The following is a 25,936-nucleotide window of genomic DNA, read 5'->3' as shown; positions in this document are numbered from 1 at the left end:
GAATGACTGATAAATTCATTGCTCTCCCATCCCCCTACTCCTCTCCTTTCACATAAAGAATTCCCCCCTTTCCTTTAAGGCTAGTTCATCAAGAATATATTAGTAGGGACTTCCCTGGTGGTGCAGTGGTTAAGAATCCACCTGCCAACACAGGGGACACGGGTTTGAGCCCTGGTCTGGGAAGATTCCACACGCCGTGAAGCAACTAAGCCCGTGCGCCACAACTACTGAGCCTGTGCTCTAGAGCCCACGAGCCACAACTACTGAGCTTGCGAGCCACAATTACTGAGCCTGCGTGCCGCAACTACTGAAGCCCGCGCGCCTAGAGCCCGTGCTCCGCAACAAGAGAAGCCACCTCAATGAGAAGCCCGCACACCACAACAAAGAGTAGCCCCGGCCCTCCGCAACTAGAGAAAGCCCGCGCGCAGCAATGAAGACCCAACGCAGCCAAAGATAAATAAATAAATAAGATTTTTTTTAAAAAAAGAATATATTGGTAAACACACCATCACAGTACTGTGTTACAGAAGGCAACCCTACCTGCTATAACAAATAGGCCTCCAAATGAGTCAGATGTCAAACAAAACAGAAGCGGGCAGCTTTCCTCCACACGCTGACGTGGGGACCGGGCTCATGCTCCCCGGTGGCCACACCATTCCCAAGGGGCTTGTCATTGTCTAGATAGAGCTGGTAGCAGGGGCAGAACTTTGTGCAGACGGCACATCTTCTTCTTAACGCCTGGGTGTGCGAGGGACACATGCCACCTCTGCTCATGTTACTTTGGTAAGAGCTAGTCATGCTGCACACCTGGATGCAAGCGGACCTACGAAACAGGGGCCCAGGTGAGGCAACAGCTGTGCACTCCAGAAGAGGGAGAGCAAACCTCGCTGGGGAGCTGTCTGCCTCTGCCGCTGATACAGCGTGGTGATCGCTGGGTACAGGAAGTGGAGGAGCAAGGGTGGCCCAGGAGAAACACCTGAGGTAGCCTGGGAGGCAGAGTAGTCAAGGAGGGCTTCCCAGAGCAGGAGGTGCTGCGGTGACTCATGAAGGATGATTAAGAACCTGCTGGGCCAAGAGGAAGGCGACTGCTTGGGAGGGATAGCTGGGTGCGAACGTTCAGAGAAAAGAGAGCGCGTGACATAACTCATTCCAGAAATTGCTGACGGCTTAGTGCTCCTGGAGAACAGAGTTCAAGGGAAGGAAGCAGGAGCAGTAAGGAAACTCACGCACAAAGACTGGGTCGCGGTGGGTCGTGAATGCCTTTGATCCGGATGTCAGCGGGGCCTTTTCCTGTTTTCCTCGTATTGACAGCCAAGACCCAAAATTGAGGCAAAGAGCACGGAGGATCTGACACTTCGATGACTAGGACCTCGGCTGAGATGGGGGCACACGCACAGAGAAGCGGCAGGACTGGCCCCGCCACGACGGCTCCCCTCCTCCCCTGCCCGCATCCAGCGGCAGCAGAATCGTGGGCAGAGGGGACGGAGGGAATTCTTGCAGTCACAGGGCCACCGAGCCCAGAGTGCTGGGCTTCCCCTCCCCCGCCGTTGCCAAGGTGAGATGTAAAGCTGGGGTGGGGGAAGCAGGACGGACTAGCATCTCATCTCCCAGGGGAACCTCTGCGTCGTCGGCAGCAGATGTGTGGATCCTGCCCTCTGCCTTCGTGGCAGGGACAAGAGAGGGGCTCACAGAGAAGGCTGCAGGGCAGCTGCCTGCAACCCTGCTTGGGTAAAGCCACTAGGCGGGCCCTTCCCAGAGCCAAGGGGTTGGTCCAAAGGGCAGCAGCTTGAGCCTCTGTATTAGCGATCTACTGGTACAAAACTAAACACCCCCAAACCTGAGTGCCATAAACTTGGGGTCATTTCTTATCTCATGATTCCTGTGGGCCAGGAGGTCAGACTGAAGATCATGTGCATGACTTACCTCTACTCCGTGCTGTCTGGGGCCTCAGCTGAGACCCGTGAAGGCTGGGAGCTAGGATGATCTGAAGGCCTGCCTGGGGCTCGCTCACACGCTGGCCGACTGGTGCTGCCCAAGAAGCTTCTTTCCATAGGGCTGTTTGTGCCCACACAACACAGCAGCTGGAGTCCCCCTGAGAAAACTATCCAAAGGACTGAGGTAGACGCTGTAACGTCGGATAGGACCGAGCCTCAGAAGTCCTATGTCATCACCTCCACAGAACTCAGCTGGTCACACAGGTCAGCTCCCATTCGGTGGGAGAGGCGACCACGGAAGGACGTGAACCCTGGCGGTAAGAATCACGGGGGCCAACGTGGAGGCTGGAGACCACAGCTCTCTCATTGGCTCCACAGCCAGGAGGGCTGGCCAGGGACGGGGCACCTTAAGACGATGAGCCAGAGGGGCAGGAAGAGTTCAAGCCTGAGTCGGCCCTCCCTCATCACGGACCTGAGCTGTGGGACGGCCCCACAGGGCTCTGTGGATAACTCACACATGGCCCGTGCGGGATGCAGGCCCAACAGAGATGGCAGTGCTCACGGAGCAGCTGGGACCTGAAAGATCTGTTCACAAGATGGCCCTTTCCCCACTGCTCTCCAGTGTCACCTTTGCCATAAATCGGATGACTGGGTATTTATGGGTCTATTTCTAGACTGTCCTGTTCCACTGATCTGTTTGCCCATCTTTATGCCAGTACCACACTAGATTAATCACTATACTTACATTATAGATCTTGATATCTGGCAGTGTAAATCTTCCAACTTCCTTCCTCCTCTCCTGGATGGCCTTGGCTATCGTTGGCCTTTTGCATTTCCATGTAAATTTTAGAATCAACTTGTCAATTTCCACCCCCAAAAATTCTGCTAGAATACAGACTGGAATTGCACGGCATTTATACTCCACTTGGGGAGAATTTTATTGAGTTGTACACTTACTTATTATTTGAATGCTTTTTCCTATGTATGTTACACTTCAAAAATATTTAATGTCATTAAGAAATCTGCTACCCAGAGCATATTTCATACTTATATTACAAGACATTGAGATTCTTCAACCAATTAACACTAAATTTTTTTTTTTAATTTTACATTTTTTTCCCAGGGGGTATGTGTTCCCTCAAATTCCACTGTTTACATACCATCTTCCCATGCCATCAATACTGCTATTTATGGAAAGGGAGTTGACTTAGAAATTTTTTAAACTTTTTTTTAAGAAAAACTTTGTATCACCATCATAAGGGGATAATGAGTCACTCTTGACATATATAGAAGATAACTGGCAAAATAAGTATAATGAACATAAGCATTATTGAATTATAAGTAGATACTGTCTGCTGAAGGAAGCCTGCTCTTTCTTTGTTCAGAATGTGTATTCGCAAGTGTCAGAGAAACGCAACATACGCACTGCTATCATACTTAGAATTTCTCCTTGAGGTATTCAGAAAGATTGGAAAATAACTGGAAAAGGAATAATTTTGTCACTTTTCTCTTTTGGAGCTAACTGTAGATCCACAAGTAGGTGTAAGAAATAATCCAGAGAGATGGCTTGAACACGTTACTGAATGTCCCCCAAGGGTGACATTTTTGCAAAGCTATAGCTCTTGAGTGTGAGGACACTGACATTGGTCATATTCAGAGCTCCTCAGTCTTACTTGTACTCCTTTCTGCGTGTGTGTGTGTGTGTGTGTGTGTGTGTGTGTGTGTGTGCGCGCGCGCGCATGCGCAGCTGCGCCCATGCGCGTGCATGCTACGTGCTATATAACTGAATCCCCTGTGTAGGTCTGTGTGTCCACCACCAGACTGTTCTTTAATTTCGTCCTTACTCAGGAACCCGGGCCGAGGCGCCAGCCTCCACCACTGCAGACCACCCGCTGCTGCGTTCGTCCCAGGGCGCAAGTGTGGAAACTCCTGCTCGCCTCTTCAAGGCCTCTGCCCACATGTAAAACATGATGCCTCCGTTCATGTTTCCTTAGACAAAGCCTATCACCTGGTCACAACAACTTCCATGAGGCAGGGAAGCATGATCTTACCATGACCCTGAAAGGAGGATAATCTGAGTATTAATGAACAGCATTGAATATTTGGACAGTATTTGAATATTAATGACCATTATCACACCGTTTAGACATTTCTCTCCCACTGACTGCACTAGTGAGCAACCTAAAAGGCCAGGACTCTATTCCATTCTTGGAAGAAACAAGGCAAACAGGACACAAACTGTTACGTAAAACTTTCAAAATAACCTGATACAGGTATTCCCCACTTTTTGAAAGTTCACTTTATGCCACTTCGCTTTTACGAAAGGCCTACGTTAGTACCTGTTTTCACTAACCAAAAGATCTCTAAAGAGGATTTTCACTTTTACGAAAAAAAGGCAAAAAGCAGAAATAGTATTCATCGTGTGTTCTGCAGCAAGCTGTTACAGAGGCAGTGCACGCTCTGAGCAGGAGCGGTCCCGCCAAGCTCCTTCCCCGAGGAAACACACTCAGCACCTCAGCGTCAAGCCGCCACACGCTTTAAACTGTGTCTGCAAGCATCTTATCCTGATTTATTCTGTGCATCTGTGAGCAAGATGTGTCCTAAGGTAACTGCTCCTTCGCTTTATGCCATTTGGCTTATGAAAGGTTTCTTAGGAACGCTTTACTTTCGGATAGTGGGGGAAAGCTGTTATTAATAATGCTGAGAGAGTAGCCTCATTTTCCTTCTCCGTGTTCTCTGGAGGTATCTCAAGTGTGGGACCGTTATCTGGATCATCTCTCTCTCTGCCCTTTCATTAAACCAGGCACCAGGATCCACCCATCTGGCGTCCTATTCCTCTCCTGGGTTCATCCTTTGTTCCATCCCAACGCCTGACCTTGCATCCCATACAGCACCCACCACGATTCCACCCTCCTACTGGGGCCTGGCCTCCACTCTGCCTCAGGGATCTTTCTTTACTTTCAATGTTTCAGCCGAATGAACCTCAATAATTAAACATCGTGATAACAATTAATTTGATACTCAAAACAGAGACTCCAAAGAACTAACTGTTTTGAGTTTTCCTTTCCAGGCTTTGTCCAGATGCAGATGGAATTTTTATGCAATAATATTAGTACACAGACTTTTTTTTTGTTTTTTTGGCTGCACCGCGTGGCTTGTGAGATTTTAGTTCCCCGATCAGGGATGGAACCCAGGCCGTTGGCAATGAGAGCACGGAGTCCTAACCACTGGACTGCCAGGAAATTCCCTATGGACCATTTTCATACTGCCTATTTTACCTAATGTTATACCAAATGCACTTATGTTACCAAATGGTTCCTAAGCATCCTAAAATCAGCTATCACTTTCACTTTTTCTCTGATTATGTAAACAACATATGTTCATTACTGAACATTTTAGAAAAATCAGGCGTCTGTGAATAGGAAAATGAGGCACCAACAATCATCCCACCTAGAGACAACTGGTAAAACAATATGTGGTATATACATCATTTGTGTTTTTTGTCTACGTTTGATATAACACACTGCAGTAGTTACCTTCAGAAAATATCAAAATCACCTTAAAACTTAGCAGCTGAAAATGACAAGCCTTTATTACCTCATGGTTTCTGAGGGTCAGGAATCCAGGGGTAACTTGGCTGCGTGTATGTGGAGGCAGTTGACGTGCCGGCTGAAGCTACAGTCACCTCAAGGCTTGAAGGGGGGAAGGACCCAGCTGGATGCCGACTCTCGCGGCTGTTGGCAGGCGTAGGTCTGCACTGGCTTGTCTGAGACGGCAGTTCCTCCCCACCCGGGAGCTCCACAGAGCTGCTCAGGGCCTGCAGCCACTTCCCCAGAACGAGGGATGCGTGCGAGAGGAAGGGTGATGGAGAGACTCTATCTTTTTAGAACTTAGTATCAAAAGCGACATTTCATCACTTCTGCTGTGTTGTTTGCTACAAGTGAGCCCCTAAATCTGGCCCGCACCAAAGACCAAGGGATACACAAGGGGATGAAAATCACTGGGGGTCATTTTAGAGGCTGCCTTCCTACCACTTATATGAAACATTATTTTGTAACCTACTTATTTTTCATTTATTTGAGATATAGTTCATATTCCACAAAACTTACCATTCACCAATTTTAAAGTGTACAACTCAGTGGTTTTTCGTATATTCACAGGGTTGTGGAAATAGCACCACTTACTCCAGGGCATTTTCATGACCCCATAAAGAAACTCCATGCCATTCATAGCCACTCCCCATGCCCTCTTTCCCAGCCCCGGAGACCAGTGATCTACTTTCTGTCTCTATGGATTTGCCTATTCTGAATACTGCACATAAATGCATACATGCAGTTATCTGGATATTACATATATGGATACATATGAGTTGCATATATATGCGGCCTTGTGTTTTGGCTTCTGAGCAATAATGTTTTCAAGGTTCATCCGTATTGTACTGTGTCGTCAGTGCTCATTCCTCTCTATGGCCAAGAAAGATTCCACTGTAATGGAGAGACACATTTTGTTTATCCATTCATCAGTTGATGGATATTTGTTCTCTTTTTTGGCTATTAGGAATCATGCTGCTATTAATACTCACGTACACATTTTTGTGAACCTATGTTTTCAACTCTCTTGGGTATAAACCTGGCTGGTCATACAGTAACTCTACGTATAATTTTTTGAGGAACTGCCAAACTATTTTCCAAAGCTGCTGCATCATTTTACATTCCCATTGGCAGTGTATGAGAGTTCTGATTTCCTGATATCCTGGACAATGCTTGTCATTGCCCATTTTTGTTTTCCTGTACTCATCCTAGTGGGTGTGAAGTGGTTTCTCATTGTGGATTTGATCTGCATTTTCCTAGTGACTAATAAAGTTTGTATATTTTCATGTGCTTATTGAACTTTTGTATACCTTCTCTGGAGAAACGTCCATTCAAATTCTTTGTCCATTTTTCAATTGGGTTGTCTTATTATTGTGTTTTTTATATATTCTGGGTAATACATCCTTAGCAGATATATGATTTGCAAATATTTTCTTCCATTCTGTGGATTTTTTCACTTTCTTGACAGTGTTCTTTGACACATGAAAGTTTTAAAATTTGATTAAATCCCATTAATATTTTTCCTTGGTTGCTTGCGGTTTAGATGTCATAGCTAAGAAACCATTGTGTACTCTAAGGTCATAAGTATTTGCATCTACGTTCTCTTCTTTGTTTTTTTGGCCACGCAGCTTGCAGGATCACAGCCACCCGACCAGGGACTGAACCTGGGCCCTCAGCAGTGAAAGCGTGGAGTCCCAACCACTGGACTGCCAGGGAATTCCCACATTTTCTTATAAAAGTTTTACAGTTTTAGCGGTTACATTTGGGCCTTTGATCAATTTGAATTAACTTCTGTATATGGTATCGTTAGGGATCCAACTTCATTCTTTTGCAGTGGTCCCAGTACCATTTGTTGAAAAGAATATTCTGATCCCATTAAATGAGCCTGTCACCCTAATTGAAATCAACTGCCTGTAGATGTATGGGTTTATTTCTGGACTCTCTAATCTGTTCCATTAATCCACGTGTCTATCCTGATGCCAGTACCACATTGTCTGGATTACTGTTACTCTGCAGTAGTTCTGAAATTGGGGAGTGTGAGGTCCTCCAACTTTGTCCTTATTTTCCAAGGTTGTTTTGACTATTCTGGGTCCCTTGCATTTCCAAGTAGTTAGGATCAGCTTGTCAGTGTCTGCCAAAAAAAAAAAAAAAAGGCAGCTGGGTTTTGATACAAATTGCACTGTATCTATAGATCACTTTGGAGTGGATTATCATCTTAACAATATTATGTCTTCCAATCTATGAATGCAAGGTGTGTTTCCATTTATTTAGATCTTCTTTAATTTCTTTCAACAATGTTTTGAACTTTTCAGTGTATAAATCTTGCACTTTTGTTAAATTTATTCTTAAGTATTTTATCCTTTTCAATCTATTACAGATGGAATTTTCTTAATTTCATTTTCAGATTCTTCATTGCTAGTGCAGATATAAAACTTCTTTGTATATTTATCTTGTATCTAGCACCCTTGCTAAGCTTGTTTATTAGCACTGTATGTTGTGTGTGTGTGTATTTATTCCTTAGGAGTTTCTATATGTAAGATCATGTCATCTTTCTTTCCAATCTGAATGCCTTTTATGTCATTTTCTTGCCTAACTGCCCTGGCAAGAACTTCCAGAACAATGCTGAAAGGAAGTAATGAAAGCAGACATCCTTGTCTTATTCCTAATCTCAGGGAAAACTTCTTATTCTTTCACCATTAAATATGATGTTAGCCATGGATTTTTCTTAGATGCCTTTTATCCATTTGAGGAAGTTCTCTTCGGTTCTTATTTTGTTAAGTGGTTTTTAAAAATCATATAGAGTATTGGATTTTGTCAAATGCTTTTTCTACATCTACTGAGATGCTCATGTGTTTTTTTCCCATTTTGTTCAATTAATATGGTATATTACATTAATTGATTTCCATATGTTCAACCAGCTTTGCATCCTGAGATAAATCCCAGTTGGTCATGGTGTATAATCCTTTTTATATGCTACTGGATTCAGTTTGCTAGTATTTTGTTCAGGACTTCTGTGTCTACGGTCACAAAACATACTGGCCGGTAGTTTTCTTTTCTTGTGATGTCTTTGTCTAGTTTCAGTGTCAGGGTAATTCTGACTTCAGAAAATGAGTTGGGAAGTGTTCTCATAATTTTTGGTGAAAACTGGACATTTTAAATAGTTGAATGTACAGCTCTAGAAATAAGATTTTCTCTGTCCCCAAGGTCTGTTGTCATTACTGCTTGTTGTGGTAGTTAAGTAACTACCCTGAACTAATTCTATAGTGTCTGTATTCTTTGTCATATAAGGTCACTGAAGTCTCTATTCAGTTAAGTTAATGGTCAGCTAATGACAGGACACAGATTTCTTTAAATGCCTGGAACAAATAAATCTCCCATTCTTTGCCAAGGGGCTGTGAGTGTGGCTAGGACAGACTTTCAGGGTGCAGACAGGCAGTTTACAACTCCACCTTAGACTTCATTTCCTGCGTGGGCAATGCTTCAAGGTCAACAAAGGTGAGAGCTTAGGGCTTTCTGAGTTCTTTTCTGAGCAAGTGCACATCCCTGGGTACACAGACCCACACGTGTGCACGACCACCCAGACTTCCCGGAACACGTCAAAGCTTCCAAAGCCCTTATGGAACTCTATTCCCTAAACTTTTCTTTTAAGCTTTTTTTTTTTTTTCCAGGTCTACTGTTTGACCCAACTCTTACCTGCTGCCTCTAACAATCACAGTTAAAAAACTTGCCTGTAACTGTTTTTTTTTAAATGTCCCTAGAGAGAAGACTTTTCACACTGAGAGAGCTCCAAGGCAGCCTTGCAACTGAGGGCTTCCAGGGAACCACCAGACTGATCAAATAATGGCATCCATTTGAGAACGTGTCTTTAGAGTTCTAGCTCCATTCTTCTTCCTCTGGTAGCTGCCATGTGGCACCAGAAATGCAGGCTGTTATTTTTAAAGGCTACTGTGGACCTGGAGAACAGAGGATGAGTCTAGGGCAAGTTAAAATGTCATAACACTCACTGTTCACCCTTATTCTTTTTTTTTTTTTTTTCAATTTTTGAATTTTATTTATTTTTTTATACAGGTTCTTATTAGTTATCCATTTTATACATATCAGTGTATACATGTCAATCCCAATCTCCCAATTCATCCCACCACCACCACCACCCCCGCCCCTTTCCCCCCTTGGTGTCCATACGTTTGTTCTCTACATCTGTGCCTCTATTTCTGCCCTGCAAACCAGTTCATCTGTACCATTTTCCTAGGTTCCACATTTAAGCGTTCATATACGATATTTGTTTTTCTCTTTCTGACTTACTTCACTCTGTATGACAGTCTCTAGATCCATCCAAGTCTCTACAAATGACCCAATTTTGTTCTTTTTAATGGCTGAGTAATATTCCATTGTATATATGTACCACATCTTCTTTATCCATTCGTCTGTTGATGGGCATTTAGGTTGCTTCCATGACCTGGCTATTGTAAATAGTGCTGCAATGAACATTGGGGTGCATGTGTCTTTTTGAATTATGGTTTTCTCTGGGTATATACCCAGTAGTGGGATTGCTGGGTCATATGGTAATTCTATTTTTAGTTTTTTTAAGGAACCTCCATACTGTTCTCCATAGTGGCTGTATCAATTTACATTGCCACCAACATGCAAGAGGGTTCCCTTTTCTCCACACCCTCTCCGGCATTTGTTGTTTGTAGATTTTCTGATGATGCCCATTCTAACTGGTGTGAGGTGATACACCTCACTGTAGTTTTCATTTGCATTTCTCTAATAATTAGTGATGTTGAGCAGCTTTTCATGTGCTTCTTGGCCATCTGTATGTCTTCTTTGGAGAAACGTCTATTTAGGTCTTCTGTCCATTTTTTGATTGGGCTATTTGTTTTTCTAAGGTTGAGCTGCATGAGCTGTTTATATATTTTGGAGATTAATCCTTTGTCCATTGATTTGTTTGCAAATATTTTCTCCCATTCTGAGGGTTGTCTTTTCGTCTTGTTTGTAGTTTCCTTTGCTGTGCAAAAGCTTTTAAGTTTCATTAGGTCCCATTTGTTTATTTTCGTTTTTATTTCCATTACTCTAGGAGGTGGATCAAAAAAGATCTTGGTGTGATTTATGTCAAAGAGTGTTCTTCCTATGTTTTCCTCTAAGAGTTTGATAGTGTCTGGCCTTACACTTAGGTCTTTAATCCATTTTGAGTTTATTTTTGTGCATGGTGTCAGGGAGTGTTCTAATTTCATACTTCTACATGTATCTGTCCAATTTTCCCAGCACCACTTATTGAAGAGGCTGTCTTTTCTCCACTGTATATGCTTGCCTCCTTTATCAAAGATAAGGTGACCATATGTGCGTGGGTTTATCTCTGGGCTTTCTATCCTGTTTCACTGATCTATATTTCTGTCTTTGTGCCAAGACCATATTGTCCTGATTACTGTAGCTTTGTAGTATAGTCTGAAGTCAGGGAGTCTGATTCCTCCAGCTCCGTTTTTTTCCCTCAAAACTGCTTTGGCTATTCGGGGTCTTTTGTGTCTCCATACAAATTTTAAGATTTTTTGCTCTAGTTCTGTAAAAAATGCCATTGGTAATTTGATAGGCATTGCATTGAATCTGTAGTGTTCACCCTTATTCTTGAATAAATGCTCTCCAGCTTGTTTCAAGATTTTGGCTAGTTTCCACACTTCTCAAAAAGTTGATTCTGACAATTCTTGCCAATTTTCTGGTTGACTTTACGGAGGAAGTAATTTCTGTAATCCTCACACTGCCATTTTCACTCACACCTACTTGTGTTGAAACTTGAAACTAAACCTTGAAATTTTTCAAATATGACTAATTATTCCAAAGTATGATCTTCTCATGACTGATTAGCATTCCATTCTATGAATACATTATTGTTTACTTAACAGCCACCTCCCAACTGGTAGACATTAGGTGGTGGAAGGCTCCAGGGACATGCAGGAACCAGCTTGTGCTGACTCTGAAGAGCCACTTGTGTACATCTCTTCCCAATTCCCTCCTTCAGTAAAGTTCCATTGGTAGCTTGAAATCAGCCATGGTGGAAACGCTTACACCACAGAAACTGGCAAAATTACAAAATATTTCCCCCCACCCACAAATGACAGGCAGCTTTTAAGCAGTTAACTGCACATCACTGGGTGCAGATATCATAACAGAGAGCCATAATAGGACCATGTGTTTTTTTGTTTGTTTTGTTTTGGCTGCGTGGCATGTGGGATCTTAGTTCCCCGATCAGGGACTGAAATTGTGCCCTGCAGTGGAAGTGCAGAGTCTTAACCACTGGACCACTAAGGAAGCCTAGGACCACGTTTTATTAATTTGTGTATCCTTAAGACTCAGCAGGAGGCCTAGTACACAGTAGGTGATCAAAACTTTTTTGTTCTTTTCGTGTACACACTTCCTGACATAGGTGGATTCCCAGTTTGAACCTTATTTTATAATCTTCCTTGATTTAGCATAACTTCAAAGCATATTATACTTAACACATAATTGTCATTATTTTAATGGCTGCAATTCTCCTTTGACTAAATGAATAATTATTTCTTTATTCCCTCCCATGTCGATTTATTATTACTTCATTTCCAGTATTTCACGGTGATGAACATCTCCATGAAATGAGCTTTCTGTATCTTGTTGAAACTCCTTTAAAGCTGGGAACAGGCTACCTTGCCAAAAGAACACCTGAGACAGAGTAAAAAACACACATGACCTCCTAGATCATTAATTCTTTTACACAGTAAATGTCTTTTCTGGGCCCAACTCCCTATTACAGGGACTCAGGAAGAACACACCTGCACCACACATTCACAAACAGGTACTACATTTAGGATTTTAATGCTGTGTACAGATTAAGTCGTATCTGCAAGACAGCGGTGCTCATCATATAACTGCATAGTTGCAAACCAGGAATAATCAGGATGTACTTTCAGCTGCTCGAATAGAACCAGAACACTTGTGCACTTGACAGGTTTCTTTCTCATCTATTAATAGCCCAGCTTTGCAGTATCAAGGAGCCAGGCTGCAAATATACATACTGTTGCTCAACTGTCCCTGGGGTGCCCCGGTCTGCGTGGCCCAGTGTGGCTGACTGCCTATTGGAAAAGGCCTCTTCCCTTACAGGGGACCTGAAGTGCACAGAGCACTTGGTCCCACACCCCATAGCCCAGGCTTAATCATACGGCTCACACAGCTGCAAGGGAATCTGGGAAATGTAGCATTTGATCTGGCTGACCATATATCCAGCTAAAAATTGAGGGCCATGATAACATACAAAGTAGAGAACTGATTTGGGGCAAAATTAGCATTCTCTCCTACAGTTTCCAATACCTTTTAAAAATGAATTAATACTTTTTTTCTGTACTTATTTTAAAAATACCCCAGTTATATTGCATCATCATTTTTATGTTAAAAGCGTTATTAGGTTGGTAAACTGAAACCTTTACACTGTACCAGAAAACGTGCTACCCTGTTTCAGTCTTCTTCTTTTTATATGCCAGGAGCTAAAAGGAATTGGCTCAGACCTTGCTCAGATGTGTAAACAAAGACAGGTGAGACCTAGTCTCTGCCTTCCAGGTCTGGTGTGGGAGACAAACATGTAAATAAATCATTACAGAAGGAAAACACAAAAAGCTATAGAAGCCGAGAACCAAACTTCTCCCAGGAGGAAAGAGAAAGCTTCTAAGAAGAGGAAATCCAAATTCATCCAGAAAAAAACAAGAGCCTTCTGGACAATGGGAAAATCTTGAGCAAAGGCACTGAACGTTGGAGGCACACCAGCAACTCAACTGAACACAGGGTGGATGGTGGCTAGAGACGATGCTGGGCCCAGGTCTTGGAGGGGAAGGTGCCTCACTTGTCCGACTGTGGTGGTATGTGAACTGGCTCTCATCATCCGTTTCAACTTCCTCTTGTGCCTTCACAGGCTGCTGAGGCCAGAAAGCTGAAAACTACATTTCCCTGTCTTCCTTGCAGCTAGAATTCTGGATGAGTTAGCTCCACCAGTTAAGTGCACTGATGCAGCTAGGAGTGAGGTCGTGGCCATCTTTCTGCTTCTATGGTTGCTACTGCTGGCTAGCACAGCCAGGGAAACACTATGTTTCAGCAGCAATTCAGATTTTAAAAAAAAATAAATTTATTTATTTTATTCATTTTATGTTTAGCTGCGTTGGGTCTTCGTTGCTGCGCATGGGCTTCCTCTAGTTGTGGTGAGTGGGGGCTACTCTTCATTGCGGTGCGTGGGCTTCTCATTGCAGTGGCTTCTCATGTTGCAGAGCATGGGCTCTAGGCACGCAGGCTTCAGTAGTTGTGGCACACAGGCTCAGTAGTTGTGGCTGGCGGGCTCTAGAGCACAGGCTCAGTAGTTGTGGCACATGGGCTTCGTTGCTCTGCGGCATGTGGGATCTTCCCAGACCAGGGCTCGAACCTGTGTCCCCTGCACTGGCAGGCGGGTTCTTAACCACTGCACCACCAGGGAAGCCCAGCAATTCAGCTTTGTGTGAACTAAGAGGCTGAGAGAGTTGCAGCCATGGCAGAGGCTCCCTTATATCTGGAACATAGCTCCAGTGACGCCCCCTTTTCCTGATTGTGGGAGAGGCTGCAGCTCCCCTAGTAGGCCAGTTCTGCTGTGTTGTTCTGGATGCATTCTTGAAGGCCCACTCAGAGACATTCCTTGAGGCCCTCCAATGACTTTGTAAACATCTAACGCCCTGGATTAAATCCCTTTCTGATTAAAATTGGTAGAATGGCTTGTTTCCTCTAACTGAACTCTGATTAATGCAGAGGCTTGCCGTTAAAACTGACTATTCAACCGCATTCCACCTAAAATGTGGCTCAAGTCCAGGCTCTGGCTTACATTCTGGAGAGCCTCTTCTTGTTATGCCCAAGAAGAAGCATGGACACCCCCACCACCACCAAAAAGCTCCCCTGACCTGGCCTGCCTCAGTGGAGAACAGACCACTTCTGAGAGCAGCTGAGGGCAAGCACAGACACAGCCTTCACTGCAGGCATCCTGCTTCTGACAGATCTGTCCTCCTTCCACACCCAAAGGTAAGGGCTGTACAATCCTAGCCACTGCTCAGGCCAACTGAGTGTCTGCAACAACACATGGAAGGAGTTAAAATACCTATCATCATAGAGATTTGGGTCCTCCTTCATTTCCCTACAAACAAAGCCATGAAGTTAAATGGGAGACTCTGGGGAGAGGGTGGGGGAGGGGGACTGCTGGTGGTGTGGAAGCAGAGAGCAGGGCCATCACTCTGCATCCATTACCTGACTGTGGTACACACGGGAACATTTTAAATTTTAATCATTGTCTATTTATTTTAAGGTAGAGTAGGAAAATATAACATGTGAAACAAACCCAATTTCATGAGCAGTATCTCTTCAGGACATGTTTAAAAGGCAAACCAATCGGGGGGATAATTAGGTAAGTAATAGTAGAACTGGCATGAAGATATGGCCAAAATCATGCGGGTGGCATGCCAATTCCTAAGATTTGGAAACCCCACTGCAAGATGACATTTGGTCCCTGTGACAACAGTAGGAGTTGCTTAATTTTTGCCTCCACTTTAGAATGGAGAGGATCAGAAAATTGAAATGACCTGTCAGTGTCACATGGCTGCTAGTGGTCAGTGACAAAGTTGGGATTCATTCCCGGCTGGTATGGTCTTCACCCCACTCCCACCCCCACCCCCACCTTATACAGACTCCGAAAGCCAACGGTAAGCATAACTTTGGAGAAGTGAAGAACTCTTCCAGTCTACTTCCTCCTGGCGGCTGTGGTCATCCATCAGGATCCCGGCTCCCCTCTGATGGGGCTGGTGTGCTGCAGGGAGAGCTCAGGAGGTGTGGCCTGGACATCCGAGCAGGCTGCCTCCTCCAAGGTGCAGGCTGGAAGGAAGCAGCCGCCTTCAGGTTCAGGGCAGAGGCGGCGGGGGGGCCCTTGCTGGGTCTCTCATGCTTCTTCTTGGCCTCCTCTCTGGGCTGCAACTGATACCCCAGGAAAACAAACGAGAAAGTGCAGCTGGGATGGTGTGGGGGGTTGGGATGCTGCCTGGGCACAGGCTGAGAGTCCCTTCTCAAAAGCCGGTGATTCGTGTGGCCCAGGTCTCAGGGTCAGAGCTGTTCTAGCCAGCCCTCCTGAGGGGCCAGTGGTCATTGGTGTGCCTTCTGTGCCCAAGGCTCCAACGCTGTCCAGGGTGCCAGCTGGGGGCCTCAGAAGCCAACCAGCAAGGAAGGCGAAGGTCTTCTGGGCACGGCTGCAGCTCACTGCTCTTCTGCAACCCAAACAACTTCCATTTCATCTGTTTTACATTCTAAAAACAGTTTGAGGGGGAATTCCCTGGAGGTCCAGTGGTTAGGACTTTGTGCTTCCACTGCAGGGGGCCCAGTTTCGATCCCTAGTAGGGGAACTAAGATCCCGCAAGCCGCATGGTGTGGCCTAAAAACAAAAGACAACAGTTTGAGAACCACTACCTTAGCATCTCCTAGGCCTCAGATTTGAAGAACTGTGCACAGGGCCCACGCTGCCTCTGAAGATATCCAGGGCAGAAATGGATGGGATAGAGGAGTGATGGCAAGTGATGACCGAGGGGCCTGGGGAACCAGGTGAGCAGGAAGGACAGTGGGTTCCAGACGCTGGCCTTTACCAAACCCTCTTGTAAAGTGCTTCCTTGTCAATCCTGCCTAGCTTAAAAATACACGTTGGGAGAATGCGTGGGTAGCTCAGTCAGTAGAGCAACAGACTTTTTTTTTTTGGCCAGCCATGTGGCTTGTGTGATCTTAGTTCCCCCACCAGGGACTGAATCTGGGGCCATGGCAGTGAAAGCACCGAGTCCTAACCACTGGACCACCAGGGAACTCCCCTAGAGCATCAGACTTTTTTTTTTTTTTTTGAATATTTATTTATTTATTTGGCTGCGCTGGGTCTTAGTTGCAGCACGTGGGATCTTTGTTGCTACGTGTGGGATCTTCTTTTTTAGTTGTGGCATGCGAACTCTTAGTTTCAGTATGTGGGATCTAGTTCCCTGACAAGGGATTGAACCGGGGCCCCCTGCGTTGGGAGTGCGAAGTCTTAGCCACTGGACCACCAGGGAAGTCTCCTAGAGCATCAGACTTTTAATCTGAGGGCCCAGTGTTCAAGTCCCTGTACAGGTGCAAAACAATAAAATAAATAAAATTTTAAAAATAAATAAAAATAAATAACCAATTAAAATAATAAAATTTATAAACAACCTAAATGCCCACTGACAGATGAATGAATAAAGATGTGGTCGGGACTTCCCTGGCAGTCCAGTGGTTAAGACTCTGCACTTCCACTGCAGGGGGCACAGGTTCAATCCCTGGTGGGGGAACTAAGATGTCGCATGCCACGCGGCGCAGCCAAATAAATAAATAAATGACGTGGTACATACGGACAATGGACTACTACTCAGCCATCAAAAAGAACAGAATAATGCCATTTGCAGCAATATGGATGCAACTAGAGATTATCAGACTAGGTGAAGTAAGTCAGATGGAGAGAGACTGGTGGACCGCCACTGTAACCAAATGGTCTCACGTAACATTGGCAACATCAGCATAAAGTAACACCACGGACCTCTTGACAAGACGAACAGAGACGGACCCAATATCACATACAGTATTTGCCAAAATTGCAAAACCTGCATGTAATAAGAAGGAAACATCAGGCAGACCCAAACTGAGGGACAGTCTACAAAATAACTGGCCTATGCTCTTTAAAAACCTCAAGGTCGGAGCTTCCCTGGTGGCACAGTGGTTGAGAATCTGCCTGCCAATGCAGGAGACACGGCTTCAAGCCCTGGTCTGGGAAGATCCCACATGCCGCGGAGCAACTAGGCCCGTGAGCCACAACTACTGAGCCTGCGCATCTGGAGCCTGTGCTCCGCAACAGGAGAGGCCACGATAGTGAGAGGCCCGCGCACCGCGATGAAGAGTGGCCCCCGCTTGCCGCAACTAGAGAAAGCCCTCGCACAGAAACGAAGACCCAACACGGCCAAAAATAAATAAATTAATTAATTAAAAACAACAACAACAACAACAAAAAACCTCAAGGTCGAAAAAGACAAAGAAAGGCTAAGAAAACTGTTCCAGATCAAGAGACTTAAGGAACATGAAAACAAAATGCAATGCATTGTCCTGGAATGGATCTTAGACCAGGAAAACACCACCACCACCACCACCATAAAGAGGACATTATTGGGACAATGGAAGAACCTGAATATGGGCTGTAAATTAGATAACAAGATTGTATCAATGCTGAATTTCCAGATTTTGATAGTTGTACTCTGGTTTTGTACTAGAATGCCTCTGAATTTAGGAAATAAACCCTGAAGTTAGAGGTTAAACACAAAGATGTTTTCAATTCACTCTCAAGTGGTTTAGAGAGAGAGAATGATAAAGGCAAAAAATTTACCTAAATAATCTATGGTCAAGTCAGACAACAGAGCATGGAGGACAAGTGAAGTTTTCTCCCACACCCTTTGCTGCCACCTCCCAGACACAAGCACAATCTTTCACGTATTTCTCTGGGCTCAGATAATCATCTATACACAGATGCATGGTTTGCTGGGGTTTGGCCTCTTTTTAAAAACAGGGTCATAGATTACATGTTACCCTACAATTTGATTTCTAAAATAGTTTTTAAAGTTTTTTTAAAAATCAAAGCAATATATGCATATGGTTAAAAATTAATAGTACTGAGGGGCTTAAATAAAAGCCAACACTCCCACCCCCTTCCTGACCCCAAGGCTGCTTCTCAGAGCAATCACTCTTAACTGTTTGTTTTGCTGGTGCTTACCCCTATAGCTCTAAATAACACGCTTATCCTGCTATTTCTGGGTATATGAATGGTACATTGACTTCCTGCTTTGTGTGAGGATTTAATTCACTTACACCCTCCTCCACTGTTTCCAAGGGTTTTCAACACTATCTGTAGTCCTTCTGTAACTTCCACTCTGGCCGTATCTGAGCTCCAGCTCTGTACCTTTTCCTTCCCTCACCCTGCCACCTGTCTACTTCTGTTAACTATAACTTTACACTGTCAAACTGATAATGTGTTATGTTGTTCTGTAACCATAATTATCTTCCTTGCTGAGTTGACAGGTGGACTCTCTCAATAAATGTTGCTCATATGATTAGCACGATAGAAATATTATTACCTGCACAACCAAGCAGTGTACTATGGTTACATCTCCTTTCTTGGATAGTCTTTGATTTTCCTTGCATTCAACTTCTTTTACTTAACAGTATGTCGAAGGTCTTCCAATTTTTTAAATGACCATGTGGTAATTTGAGTAGGTAGATTTAAATTTTAAAAATTAAACTAAATTTTTATAGTGGTAAAATATACATAAAAAGGCCATCTTAGAGCTTCCCTGGTGGCGCAGTGGTTGAGAATCTGCCTGCTAATGCAGGAGACATGGGTTTGAGCCCTGGTCTGGGAAGATCCCACATGCCGCGGAGCGACTAGGCCCGTGAGCCACAATTGCTGAGCCTGCGCGTCTGGAGCCTGTGCTCCGCAACAAGAGAGGCCGCGACAGTGAGAGGCCCGCGCACCGCGATGAAGAGTGGCCCCCACTTGCTACAACTAGAGAAAGCCCTCGCACAGAAACGAAGACCCAACACAGCCATAAATTAAATAAATAAATTAAATAAAAATAAAAAATAAATAAAAATAAAAAAATAAACAGGAGCTGTTGTTTAAAAAAAAAAAAAAAGGCCATCTTAACCATTTCTAAGTGCACAGGTCAGTGATATTAAGTACATTCTCACTGTCATGTGACCATTGCCACCATCCATTGCGTAACTTCTTCATCATCCTGCACTGAAACTGTCCCCATTAAACATGAACTCCTCAATCCCCGCCGCCACCCCCAGCCCCTGGGGCCACTGCTCTACTTCCATCTCTATGACTACTCTAGAGATCTCATAAAAAATGGCATCACACAATATTTGTCTTTTGTCCTTCTGGCTTACTTCACTTAACGTAATTTCCTCAAAGTTCACCTATGTTGTGGAGTACGTCAGAATTTCCTTGCTCTTTACAGATGAATAATATTCAATTGTGTGTGTGGATAGGCAGCATTTTGCTTTCTATTCATTGCCCACTGAAGGGTATTTGCCGTGTTTCCACTTTTTGGCTACTGTGAGTAATACTGCTGTGTGGGGCTTCCCTGGTGGCACAGTGGTTAGAATCCTCCTGCCGATGCAGGGGACATGGGTTCGAGCCCTGGTCCGGGAAGATCCCACATGCCGCGGAGCAACTGAGCCCGTGCGTCACAACTACTGAGCCTGTGCTCTAGAGCCCGTGAGCCACAACTACTGAGCCTGCGCTCTAGAGCCCGAGTGCCACAACTACTGAGCCTGCGCTCTAGAGCCCGAGTGCCACAACTACTGAGCCTGCGCTCTAGAGCCCGTGAGCCACAACTACTGAAGCCCGTGCACCTAGAGCCCGTGCTCCGCAACAAGAGAAGCCATCACAATGAGAAGCCCGCACACCGCAACGAAGAGTAGCCCCTGCTCGCCACAACTAGAGAAAGTCCACGCGCAGCAACGAAGACCCAACACAGCCAAAAAGAATAATAAATAAATTTAGGAAAAAAAAAATACTGTGGTGAACGTTGTTGTACAAATACCTGTTTGAGTACCTGCTTCCAGTTCTTTTGGGAATACGCCCAGAAATGGAATTGCTGGATCATATGGAGATTCTATGTTTCTTTTTTTTTTTTAAAGGAACCTCCATACTGTTTTCCACAGCAGCTGCACCATTTTACATTCCCACTAGAAGTGTGTAAGTGTTCCAATTTCTGCTTTTTTGATGATTCCTAATGGGTGTGAGGTGTTATCTTATTGTGGTTTTGATTTCTATTCCTTAATGATCAGTGATGTTGAGCATCTTTTCATGTGTTTATTGGTCATTTGGATAACTCCTCTGGTGAAATATCTTTTCAAGTCCTTTGGGCATTCTATTTAAAATTCATTTTTTAAATTGTGGTAAAATATTCATAACAAAATTAACTATTTTTCAGTGTACCAGTGGCATTAAATACATTCATATTTTTGTGCAACTCTTACCCATTTTTGAATTGGGTTGTTTGGTAATGCTGAATTTTAGTAGTTCTTTATATATTCTGGGTATTAATTCCTTATCAGATATGTGATTTGCAAATATTTTTTCCCACTTTATATGTTGCCTTTTTACTCTGTTGATTGTATTCTTTGATGCACAAACATTTTAAATTTTGATGAAGTCCGACTTATTTTTTCTGTCATTGCCTGTGTCTTTGGTGTCACATCCACAAAATCACTGCCAAACCCCATGTCATGAAGCTTTTGCCCTATATTTTGTTCTAAGAGTTTTACGGTTTTAGCTCTTACATTTAGGTCTTTGATCCACAGCATGCAGAGTTCAAAACTTGTTAAATCAAAGCAATCTTTTTTTAAATTAATTAATTAATTTATTTATTTTTGGCTGTGTTGGGTCTTCACTGCAGTGCGCAGGCTTCTCATTGTCGTGGCTTCTCTTGTGGAGCACGGGCTCTAGGCATGCAGGCTTCAGTAGTTGTGGCACACGGGCTCAGTAGTTGTGGCTTGCGGGCTCTAGAGCTCAGGCTCAGTAGTTGTGGCACACGGGCTTAGTAGCTCCACGGCATGTGGGATCTTCCCAGGCCAGGGATCGAACCCGTGTCCCCTGCATTGGCAGGCAGATTCTTAACCACTGCTCCACCAGGGAAGTCCTCAAAGCGATCTTTAAAATGTAAATGCCATCATGTCTGCTCACAAATCTGCAGAGGTTTTCATCTCACTCAAATTAAGAATCATTACCTTATCCTAGCCTACGGGGCTCCACCTGATGTGATTTACACTGTGATTTCACACGACTCTAGGTGCACTGGCCACAACGTGCTGCCCCTCCCATGTGCCGAGCACATTACCACTGCAGGGCATCTGTGCTTGCTGGTCCCTTTTCCGGGAGATCCCTGATCACACGACTCCTCGATGAGGTTGCTCCCAACCACCTTCATCTCTACGCCAACCCCGAGTTTGTTTTCTTATTAGCATGTATCACTGCTATCATTGTTCCTTCTGTTCCCCAGGAGACTATAAACTCTAGGAAGGCAAAGGTCAAGAACACATGGATGCTCAGAATAAAGCTTTAAGTGGTGGCCAGTGGATGAGAGCTTTCTAGATCAGATCCTTAAAATCAGGCTGCACCCCCTTTATCCCTCCCTCCTTCCACCGGCTGGAACCAAATGTGTGGCAACCAGTTGTAGTCTATTTAGATGATGGAAACTCCTTAGAGATGACCAAGCAACAAGACAGGTGGAACTTGGGTGCCTGGTGATTTTGGGAATCGGTGCTGTTGAGAAAGCTTGGGCTTCTTTTTTCCTTTTGAGGAAGAGCACACTTTATTGGAAAGAGAGCACTGCATGTGACCAACAGATGAAGGCAGCTCAACAGGCATCCTGACCACCAGTGTCGAGAAGACACACAGGGTGCTTTGCTGAAAAAGATCAACGGGAACATGGATTCCTCTGGGCAACCTCCCCAACCTTATCCCTCCCAGGAGGACTCCCAGCCATTTCCTCGAAGGCAACCATGATTCACTAGAGAGAGAGCCCTCAGGGGTGCCTTCTTGTTTACGTTATTTTATTTTTTTAAAGATTTTTTTTTAATGTGGACCATTTTTTTAAAAGTCTTTATTGAATTTGTTACAATTTCTGTTTTATGTTTTGGTTTTTTGGCCATGAGGCATGTGGGATCTTAGCTCCCCAGCCAGGGATTGAATCTGTACCCCCTGCACTGGAAAGTGAAGTCTTAACCACTGGTCTGCCAGGGAAGTCCCCGCCTTATCTACCTATCTATCTATCTATCTATCTATCTATGTATCTATCTATCTATCTATGTTTGGTTGCATTGGGTCTTCGTTGTTGTGCACGGGCTTTCACTAGTTGCAGTGAGCGGGGGCTACTCTGTGTTGCGGTGTGCGGGCTTCACATTGTCGTGGCTTCTCTTGTTGCAGAGCACGGGCTCTAGGAGCACAGGCTTCAGTAGCTGTGGCACGTGGGCTCAGCAGTTGTGGCTCGTGGGCTCTAGAGCACAGGCTCAGTAGTTGTGGCGCACGGACTTAGTTGCTCCGTGTCATATGGGATCTTCCCGGGCCAGGGCTCGAACCCGTGTCCCTTGCACTGGCAGGCAGATTCTTAACCACTGTACCACCAGGGAAGCCCCTGCCTTCTTTTTTATAAAGAAAATTTTCTTCAGATTTTAAAAAAGTCTTCATTTGTTACTTTCATTCTATGTCCTCTCAAGGTCACCAGACTCGCTTTGGTATAGAGTGCCTTGATGTCGGCACCAGACAGGTCATCTTCGGCAACAGTCAGGTGGTCTGGGACTACATCATCGGCCAGCTTCATCCTGTTGTATGAATAGTGCTCCTCAGTTCTTTACTCAGGCAGAGGAGTTCAATCCCCTTGTTCACCTGGCCTGGTCTCGTCAGGGCCGGATCCAAAGTTTCTATTCAGTTTGTGGCCGTGATAACTTTCACATCTCCCCTTGAATCAAATCCATGCAGCTGGTTCAACAGATCCAACTTCACTGTCTGAATTTCTCTCTCACCACCGGCATTTGAGTCACATCTTCTTGTCCCTATGGCATCACTTTCATCCATGAGGAGGATGGATGGTCCATATTCTTCAGCCACTTGAAACAATCCCTGGATGAGTTTGGCCCATCACTAGGTGCTTCTGAGTAAGTTCAGAGCCAACTGCCCTCCAGAAAGTGGCGAGGTTTGATGTACTCTTATTGCTTTGGCTGGTGAGGTCTCACCTGTGTTGGGCTGACCACACAGAATGAGTGACTTCACACTCATCTCCTCTTAATATTCAGGATGAGAGAGAGGAAGCGCTGCAGATTCCTTAACTTCCCGGATTCGGCTGTCCACCCCCCAGTATCAGTGTAGGTCTGCTGGGGGACCTTTCCCACCTTCACCACTGTGACCTGGGGGTCCGTGTCACCCATCAGCACACCTACCATGGCATGCACCTGTGGGTGAGCAGGGCCAAGCAGCCCGGTTTCCGCAGCACCTGGTCTACAAGTGAAAGAAAGCTGTCGCGCTGCTCTGAGCTGACACGTACAGATGCGATGGTGGGATGCACAACAATCACGTTTCCACGCTTCCTGCCGACACCGCCGTCCCCTCAGATCACCCACCTTTGATCTCTCCTCCTCTTGCTTTTCCTCTAAAGCCTTCACTTTTCTCTGAATTCTAATGAGTCCTTCCACCAGAGAACATAGTCTTTAATTCTCTCCAACCTGAATAATTTTAACTGGCACTGAGTGTGAGGGGGCACCGGGGACAGTTTGCTGGCAGCATCTGGTCCCTATTTCCTTTTCCTTTTTCCCACTCTATAGGTACAGGAGGGTCATATTTCTTTTTCTTGTCTTTGTAATCCTTTTGCCACCTACAAGACCATGACCACCACTCTGACTTTGACCCATCATGCTTTGGCCACTGGAGCCGCCAAGATTGGACTTTTATGTGGAGACACACTTTCACCTTAACAAAGTCACGGTTATTTTGCATCTCCGTCACAGCAGCTGTACCTATTTCTTAACTCTGAGCTTTCTCACCAGTGCGCCTCGGCGAGGAGAAAGGAGTGTCTTGTGGGTAGGGAGGAGTGTCAACCAAAAGAGGCTACAACCGTGACTAAAGACCTCCCTCTCTTACTCATCTCAGTGTATTCCTCATCCTAGAACGGGGGATGGGAAACAAACACTGCTCTTACTGCTGCATATATGCATATAATTTCAACTATTGATAAAAATACATATACCCGGGACTTCTCCGGTGGTGCAGTGGTTAAGAATCTGCCTGCCAATGCAGGGACACAGGTTCAAGCCCTGGTCCCAGAAGATCCCACATGATGCGGAGCAGCTAAGCCCGTGCACCACAACTACTGAGCCTGCGCTCTAGAGCCCGTGAGCCAAAACTACTGAGCCCGTGTGCCACAACTACTGAAGCCCGTATGCCTAGAGCCCGTGCTCCACAACAAGAGAAGCCACTGCAGTGAGATGCCTGTGCACCACAATGAAGAGTAGTCCCTGCTCGCTGCAACTAGAAAAAGTCTGCGCGCAGCAACGAAGACCCAACACAGCGCCAAAAAACAAACAAACAAAAAAACCATATACCTATGCACAGAAAAAAGACTAGAAGGAAATACTTCAACCCGTTAAGGGTGAGGATTCTGTTGCAAGATTCCAGGGAAGAAACCTAAGTACCAAGAAAGAGAAAGGAATGCTGAAAATGACCAGAAGCTTTCTAGATTAGGAAACTGAAATGATGCAATTACCATCAAAGTCATTAAAACCGCCACTCTTACTGCATGATAGTAAAAAAGATATATTTAACAAATCCATCCTGAATTCAGATATAACTTTTTTTTTTTTTTTGGCCGCGCCACACGGCTTGTGGGATTAGTTGCCCGACCAGGGATCAAACCCAGGCCCTTGGCAGTGAAAGCGCGGAGTCCCAACCACTGGACTGCCAGGGAAGTCCCCAACTTTTCTTTTAAAGATTTAAAGAGAGAGTATGGCTCGTTTTGTGTTTCCTGAAACATGTACCATGCAACAATTCCTGAGACGTGACCACTGTAAAAAGGGTTCTGTGGACGCACAGTGCTCTCCCTGGAATTTGAGAGGCTCTGAGAAATCCTGCAGCTAGGCAACACGGTTACTGTTGCTTAAGGAAGCTTTTTTTTAAGATTTAAAAAAAATAAATTTATTTATTTATTTTTGGCTGCGTTGGGTCTTCGTTGCTGTGCGCGGGCTTTCTCTACTTGCGGCGAGCTGGGGCTACTCTTCGTTGCAGTGCACGGGCTTCTCATTGCGGTGGCTTCTCTTGTTGCAGTGCACAGGCTCTAGGCGCGCAGGCTTCAGTAGTTGTGGCTCGCGGGCTCTAGAGTGCAGGCTCAGTAGCTGTGGCGCACGGGCTTAGTTGCTCCGCAACATGTGGGATCTTCCTGGACCTGGGATTGAACCCGTGTCCCCTGCACTGGCAGGCGGATTCTTAACCACTGCGCCACCAGGGAGGTCCCAAGGAAGCTTTATTGTGACAGACACCACTGCTCACATGTCCAGTCTCCCCTTGGTTGCTAGAATGTAAGCCTGATTTGTTCAGGGCAACAATGGGCCCAGCTAAAGAACTCCGTTTCTCAGCAGGCCCTGCAGCTAGAGGTGGCCAGGTGACAGGACTCCAGGCAACGAGGGGGAAGCTGCTGGGTGGGGCTTCCTGAGCAGCTCATAACAAGAAAGCTGACTGAGCAGGCAAGTATACTTTGCCATCTCCCCTTCCCCTCCATCCTGCCTGGAGTCATCTTGTGACCCTGA

General features: G+C 45.1%; 1 pseudogene; it reads right to left on the bottom strand.

The window, feature by feature from the left end:
• Nucleotides 1-576: 576 nt before the first annotated feature.
• Nucleotides 577-24,049, bottom strand: LOC103018116 (26S proteasome regulatory subunit 4-like; annotated as a pseudogene).
• Nucleotides 24,050-25,936: the final 1,887 nt, after the last annotated feature.

The sequence above is a fragment of the Balaenoptera acutorostrata genome, chromosome 10 (genome assembly GCF_949987535.1).
Source record: "Balaenoptera acutorostrata chromosome 10, mBalAcu1.1, whole genome shotgun sequence".
In the NCBI taxonomy this organism is placed as follows: domain Eukaryota; kingdom Metazoa; phylum Chordata; class Mammalia; order Artiodactyla; family Balaenopteridae; genus Balaenoptera; species Balaenoptera acutorostrata.
This window is presented reverse-complemented; position numbering and strand designations above follow the sequence as displayed.